This window comes from Triticum urartu, chromosome 7A, assembly GCF_056163025.1.
Source record: "Triticum urartu cultivar PI428250 chromosome 7A, HENAU_Tu73, whole genome shotgun sequence".
Lineage (NCBI taxonomy): Eukaryota > Viridiplantae > Streptophyta > Magnoliopsida > Poales > Poaceae > Triticum > Triticum urartu.
The window spans coordinates 438,041,710-438,048,799 of record NC_141879.1 but is presented as its reverse complement, the minus strand read 5'-3'; the positions used below and the strand labels follow the sequence as shown (position 1 = coordinate 438,048,799).

Below are 7,090 nucleotides of genomic sequence, written 5' to 3'. Positions count from 1 at the left end.
GCCGCTGACCTTGCTGTGCTCAATTGCTATGGATGAAGCAAACTCTCAAGGACTACGGCGTCAACATGAAGAATGTGCCTCTCTTCTGTGACAATGAGAGTGCCATTAAGATTGCTCACAACCCAGTTCAGCACTCGAAGACTAAGCACATTCAGATTCGTCATCATTTTCTTCGTGATCATGTGTTGAAGGGCGACATTTCTATTGAGCATGTGAAGACTGAAGAACAGCTAGCCGATATCTTCACAAAGCCCTTGGATAAGAAGAGATTTAGCAAGTTGCGGTGTGAGCTAAATATTCTAGAATCTTCGAATGTTCTTTGAAAAGGACACTCATCCTAACACTTATGCAAAATTGATGACTTAGACGTGCAACACATGAAGAAACGTTTTTCTTCAATCAATGAAGAATAACACTCTAAGTGTGAAGAAATTAACGAAGAATTGATTCTCAGAAACCTACGATAATTGTATGCGGTGTCTGAAATCATCATTCTTATACGGTGGGTCACGCCACCACCAAAAGTTGAGATTCCTCAGTTATTCATATTCTTGAACTTTGCATTGTCTTTACTGTTTTCGTCGTTTTTCTTCATTGGCTATATATACTGGTGGACCCGTTGCGCCAAATGGCGCAGAGACCTGCTGATTCCATGTTAGCGATGAAAAGAAATCTATGGTTTAGTTGATTTTGGTACAGGCAATCACATATGACAATAAATTAATCTCTCTTAGTTGGGAAAAACAGGGGCTTGTTGTCTACAATAGACGTATATACACATCTAAATTTGGTAGCATAGAGTTCTATTTGAAACAAAATTTATGTAACAAATATAATCCACGGTATTTTGTTGTCTATAATGAGATGCATATACACATTCTAATTTGGTAGCACAAAGTCCCATTCAAAATCATGCCAGATGCGGTAACAAATTTAACCCACTTTAATAAAGAAAAAGTATAGGTTTGTTGTCTACAATAAGATGTACATGCACATTTTACTTTGGTAGTGTAGGGTCTCGTTCAAATCCACATCGCATTCAAAATATATGTATTTTTCAATAAACTTCTGTTTGAGCATGCAAGTACTCACGGTAAGAATTTAGACCCTTTTATATAAAAAAACAATACATATCTTTTTGCCTAAGAACATATATGTATACTTAACACCATGTACGAAATCAGTTGAGGCCTTATACTATTTTAAGAAGACTAGTGTTTCTATCAACTTTGTTTTTGTGTCTTTGAAAAAAAAAGTATTTATGTGCTTCAAAGCAGTCATATGGCAGCCAGTTCGGACCATGAAAGCAGTCGTATGGCAGCCAGTTTGGCCCATGACTCGAGCAACTTATTTATCCCTTCTTCCTTAGCAGCTTCATTCAGTCAGCGACAAAACTCCTTAGTAGTACTTCTATCATCTCAATAATTGGGATGGATATCATCCACTACAATGAAGAACAACAATATTTCTGTATATCTTGAACAATAATAACGTCATTTACAATACATATAGTCAAGAAACCAATTGGCAGAAGAATAATAACATTTCCCTATATCTCAAAAAACACATATGGGATTATTAATATCTTGACTTGTATGGATGGCTTCACTCGTAACAATACATATGACTTCTGTTTATTTGCCTGACAAAATGTCCATCAGAAGAATTACTCATATAGGAGGAAGTGGGGAGTATTTCAAACTGAAACAAAGAATTGATCCAACCTACGTGAAGTGCAATAGCTTTAAAGCCTCTGAATATATTCTGCTGCTACTCCACCAGGAAAGTGCAGGGCTTCAAGAACCAAAAGAGGCCACTCGAGCCCTCTTCGGACTCATAAGCCCTGTTGTTGTTTATATCCTTAACCCCAAAAGGTTGACTCTTAGCATCTCTATTGTTCTCCTGACCCTTATTAGCATAGCTGTTTACCATAATGGTGTTGTTTGGAAAAATCATAGTACAATGCACAACGAAATTAGTGCCACATGTTGATGCCACTAATTAAAAAAAACACCCTTAAGAAACAGAATCAACTAACCTTGAACACAAGTAGGCCTAGAGCTAGAAAACAATACATCATATTACTAAGCAAAATCAAGTAGAAATATGAAATTGAGAGGCAGAACTATTTGAAAACGAAAATGTTGGCAAAGTAAAATAGAAACATCAATGATTTTCTCGACGTCACGCGGGAGACGGCAGTAGGAAACATATAATTGCCCTCTGGGTAAACCTTGAACTCTTTAAGTAGAGCAAACAAAAGATAAGTCTGAACATTGCTTTTATTTAGTCACAGCATAGCACAAGCTTAATATTCTGGGCATAAGCATGACACCAACAACATATAAAGATTTGACAAATGCAAGATACCGCAACCAATTTTAAACTTTGCACAACTTCATGAATATACTGAATCTCTTGGCAGCACTATACCCGTTGTGCCAAATGGCACAGAGGCCCACTGATTCCATGTATGCTTTGAAAAGAAAACCATGTATTAATTGTTTTAGTCATGGGCAAGTACAATAGGTAACAAATGGAATAGCCTTTATATCAAAAAAATGTTTTTTGTTGAATTTATACCTCTCTATATCTATTTATTTTTCCTTTGACCTACAACGTACTTGTACCTAACAACATGTATAATACCAATTGAGGATCCTTCTTTTTTTTGTCAAAATAATGTGCCTTACTAACCGTACGGGCTGAAGATCAAGATAGATAATGAGTTAAGGATCATTTTCAGCAGCAGATCTGTTTGAAGCAGATCACAAAATTCGATCATTGCTCCTTGAACTCCTTACTCCTAAGCTTGAAAACACACAAATGCTTCTATAAAAGCATCAGACCACCAGTAACATCGTAAACCAAGTTAGTCGGTATTACTCAAAAGAAATAGTAGAATAAACAAACAAATCTCAGTTAGGCTGGGATAACTGCAGATCCAGAAGCATATCCGATGTAAGGACCACATATGCAGTCTCAATGGTGGGAACCAGTGCAAGATTAAGAAATTATCCAAGTCCCCGCCAATTGAGTCCTAATAAACCCGGAGATAAATGCCAGTATCCTATCACTTGATTCAAACAGCACGTATAGGATCATGTAGCAGTACATGTGTGTGATTAGAAACCAAGTTCATTATGGTAAGGGACATTTTGTACAAATTTTACAAACAGCTCTTATTTTCATATTTCCGTATCCTTCTTTAAACTATGAATCTAATCTTTTGGAAAATATTGGTCTCTTATCATTATGTGTGTAAATAAAAAATTCATAAGAAGACATTGCAACCACTTGGGATGAGTCAAGTGGGATCTGAAACAATGGTTGTCCTGCTCCAGCCCCTAGTGTACCTCCCTCCTACAGTCCTGCTCCAGCTCCTTGTTTAGCTCGTCAGGTCCTCACGTTAGCCTTCAGGCGCCTGGAGGAAGGAGGCAGGTGCATAGGATCTGCAAAAATGTCCAGAAAACAAAATTTACATACTGTATTTTTCAGAAGACGGACATAGCACAACTATCTCAACAATGAACTGACATCTAAACCCCAGAAACTGAAGAACGCTACAGCAACACAAATCTTCTTCATAATAAGAAAATAAATCTTAAATTAGACAAGGATACTGATATGCAAATTTGAGGTAGAAAAATGATCATTTTCCTAGGTACTAACTCGCAACTGGTATGCAAATACACTGACTAAAAAGATCTGTAGATTAAACATGAGATCCTGCTGACAAACACGAAATGACATTCTGTTCTAGGTTCAAATCAGCAAGTAAATAGTGACCATGTTAATTAGAAGGGTCTCCTCAGCCTGAGGCCATACAAGTAAGGTGGCCCCTGACAAAGAGGATCTCATGCTCCATGGGCCAGTCTGGTATCCTTCATTTGTGCGTACTACTCTGGGCCATGAGTCTCTTTTTAAATCTAAAACAACATATAATTGCATGTAGCCAAGTGTTACATCTCGAAAAGGCCCATGATAGCCGAGTGTTCCAGAATCTAAATCATGATAGCTGAGTGTTCCATCTCGAAAAAGATATAAAACAGGTCATGGTATTCTTGCTTCAAAAACTATGGCTAGATCAGTTCTAAAGTTCAATTTTTAGTTTGTAGAAACAACTTAAGTGGCAAGTTATTAGATATTCTGCATCAGAACAGAATTTTGACTAAATAATAACTTACATAAGCACTAGACCTGTGAACACTCGCTCTCTGGGACAAATGCAGACCAACTAAACTGAATATTCTACATCAGAACAAAATCTTCACTAATTAATAACTGACATAAGCACTGGACTTGTAAACACTCGCTCTCTGGGAGAAATTGACAAGGACAATGCATGAACACTTGCAACTGATCTGTGGCACTTAATTAGCATATATCAATTAGTTCAACAAGGGCGTAGGGGGTGGAGATGGAAAAATCAAGAAACATAACAACATTTAGAAAACACATTTTGCAACAATTTGAATAAACCCAAATTGGGGCCGCAAGCTTCGCTCCTAGGGGGATAATCGTGATTCACCATAGCTAAGACAATTAGTTCATCACTGAATTATAAAGAAAAGAAATATGCCTAGCCTTACAGAATGTCATAGCACACATGTTTGGTAGAAAAAAGACAGAAAATTATATACTGTCAATAACATATGAGGATTTAACAAACACGGGACACCACAGCCCATTTTAAAAATTTACATATAATCGTGCATATACTTAATATCCTGACGGCACTATATCCACATTACTTGAGAAAGTAAATAATAAACGACACTCACGGAAGAGTTGTAGGTTTCTACAGTTTCCACTTTACAATCCCAACATAACTATATAGTTGTTCTGCAAGTACTCACATGACATGACGATGGCTTAAACACATATCCATCTTTTATGGCATGAACATGTATATTTCTAGATTACAATTAGTAATGAGAAGCGATGGGTAGCTCACTCTTTAACATCCTACATACCAGGAAAATATCACACGTGCAGCTGTGAAAGAGAACTATAAAGGGAACGGACTTACATGTAACGATGTGGCATAGGTGCGCATGCCTCACCAAGCGAGATCTTTGTGGGCGATACCTAATGATGCGAGAGTAGTCTCTCTCTAGGCAAGTTCAAAGCTACATGACCACACCAAAGTTCAAGTCAATATTAAATGTACACGATGATTCTATGACTGCCAACCAATTAATCTAGGGAAACAAATCAGATCAATCAGTTCTCACCTTACCTAATTATTTTTGTCTACCAAGCATTTTGCGCCTGCTGCAATCTTCAAATATATTTTGTAATCAACCTATCTGTTCATACTAAGAAGGAAGAACGCCTGAATTATCTGTGCAAAGTAGAAAACATAACCAATTAGTAAAAAAAATCCTAATCCACATCCAAGTTACAAAGTTCCACTAATGATCTAAATTCATAAATTGGGTACAAATATATGTGCAAGGAAAGTGACATGCCACACCATGAGCTTTCGTTTTACTGAACAATCCAGAAGTAGTAATAGAAAAGTTCATATTAGCCACGACTAAACTGCATATCAACCATAGATTTTGTTCAACCATTAATTCCACAGCCCAGGCGTTGCTTCTGCTATTTTTTCACTGTTAATTCGCTTCATTTTCTGCAATTTCCCGTAGCAAGGACATGAACAGGAATCGCAAGAGGAAAATCAGCCCCAAATCAGATAAGCTAATGGAGAAATCTGCCATTGTTTTGCCAACAAAATCAGATCAAACAAGAGAGGAAATCTACAGGAAAACAAACCACGCAACGCCATCTTCCTCGGCATGGACCAACTCGTCCAGCTCCTGGCGTCCAGTCACCGTCGTTGCTCGCATGCTCCCTGCCGCCGCTGCCATTTTTGTCCCCTGGCTCGGTCGTAGGTAGAGGGGCCGCCGCCGCCACTCTCCCTGGGCGCCATCTCCTCCTCCATCTGGCGGCGCCTACTCCTTGTTTCTTCCACTCCCGGGGCGCCAGATCCGCGGGCTCGCCGCCGCTCGGATGGAGAAGAACGGGGTGGAGCGGATGCTGGCCTGGAGGTGACTCGGCTTGGCCCGAGAGTGGAGTTGGGGTGCTGCCGGAGAGGTCGGAGGCGAGGGTGTCGAGGGGAGGACGGAGGCGAAGAGCAGGGAGAAGGGGAGGCGGCGGCGGCGTAGGAGAGCAGTGGAGGGAGCGAGGAGGAGACGAGGCACAGGGGAGTGGGAGGCTGTGGGGACCGACGGGAAAGGGGCTAGGGTTTCTCTGGCGGCTTGTGTGTGAGTGGGACGAGGCGAGGACAAGATTGGCTGCCAGACTCGCGGAGCGGATAGGCTGAAATCTCCTGCACGCGGGGACAACAAACCCAGCCAACCAGCACGCGGGGACCACAAACCCAGCCAACCAGCACGCGGCGCGAGCCCACCCGCCATTGGCCACTGAAAACAACAGGGAGATGAAAATCGGGTTTGACAATCGTGAAGATCCAGTGGCTCGGACGCGAAGAAAGCCAGATCCAACGGCCAACTAAGGCTTAATTGAGGAAGCACTGTGGAGACAAGTTGGCTAGCAGCCTTATATGTTTAAATATATATGAGTTTATGTCCTCTACAGCATTTACTTATTGTTAATTTTTCAAATTGGTTTTTTGCTAAGTGAATGTGATCGGACCCTTTCCCCCTCTATGCTATACTCAACCCAATCTGTTCACAAATTTTTTATGTGCGTTCTATTTGAAACTCGTTCAAAATCTTCATTGTGTCCTTGTCAGTTGAAGAAATTGCGAACGGAACTTTAAAACCTATCTTATCTAAATTTTCGGCTTTGCCGCTCAAATCGTTCTGCATGCCATGATACACTTATCCTTTCACCTACGATCGTACACGATCTCCACCTCTCAATACGTGGGTGACACATGTCAAGTGAATGAGAAGGGTCAGGGGCATTCGTCCAATTTCTTCGGGCGAACAGTTTTTCACCGTGGCTATAAATACCTCTCTTCCCCTTCCTCACTTCTTTTACTCCGCTCGACCTCTCTCCAGCTCGAGCTTCTCAAACCCTAGCGCCGCCGCTACTTCATCGTCGCCGGTGAGGAAGA

At 40.5% G+C, this 7,090-nt stretch overlaps 1 long non-coding RNA gene across 3 annotated transcripts; it reads right to left on the bottom strand.

Moving 5' to 3' along the window:
- Positions 1-1,402: 1,402 nt before the first annotated feature.
- LOC125519834 (uncharacterized) lies at positions 1,403-6,309 on the bottom strand. 3 transcript variants are annotated; one of them, XR_007288330.2, is made up of 5 exons: positions 5,782-6,309; positions 5,243-5,347; positions 5,033-5,132; positions 1,725-3,452; positions 1,403-1,642 (listed from the first exon to the last, which is right to left on the bottom strand). It is a non-coding gene; the product is annotated as an uncharacterized LOC125519834 (long non-coding RNA). The 3 variants fall into 3 exon arrangements; XR_007288329.2 differs by having other exon boundaries at positions 1,729-3,452; XR_007288328.2 differs by lacking the exon at positions 1,403-1,642 and having other exon boundaries at positions 3,059-3,452; positions 5,238-5,347; positions 5,782-6,303.
- Between the last annotated feature and the right edge of the window lie 781 nt (positions 6,310-7,090).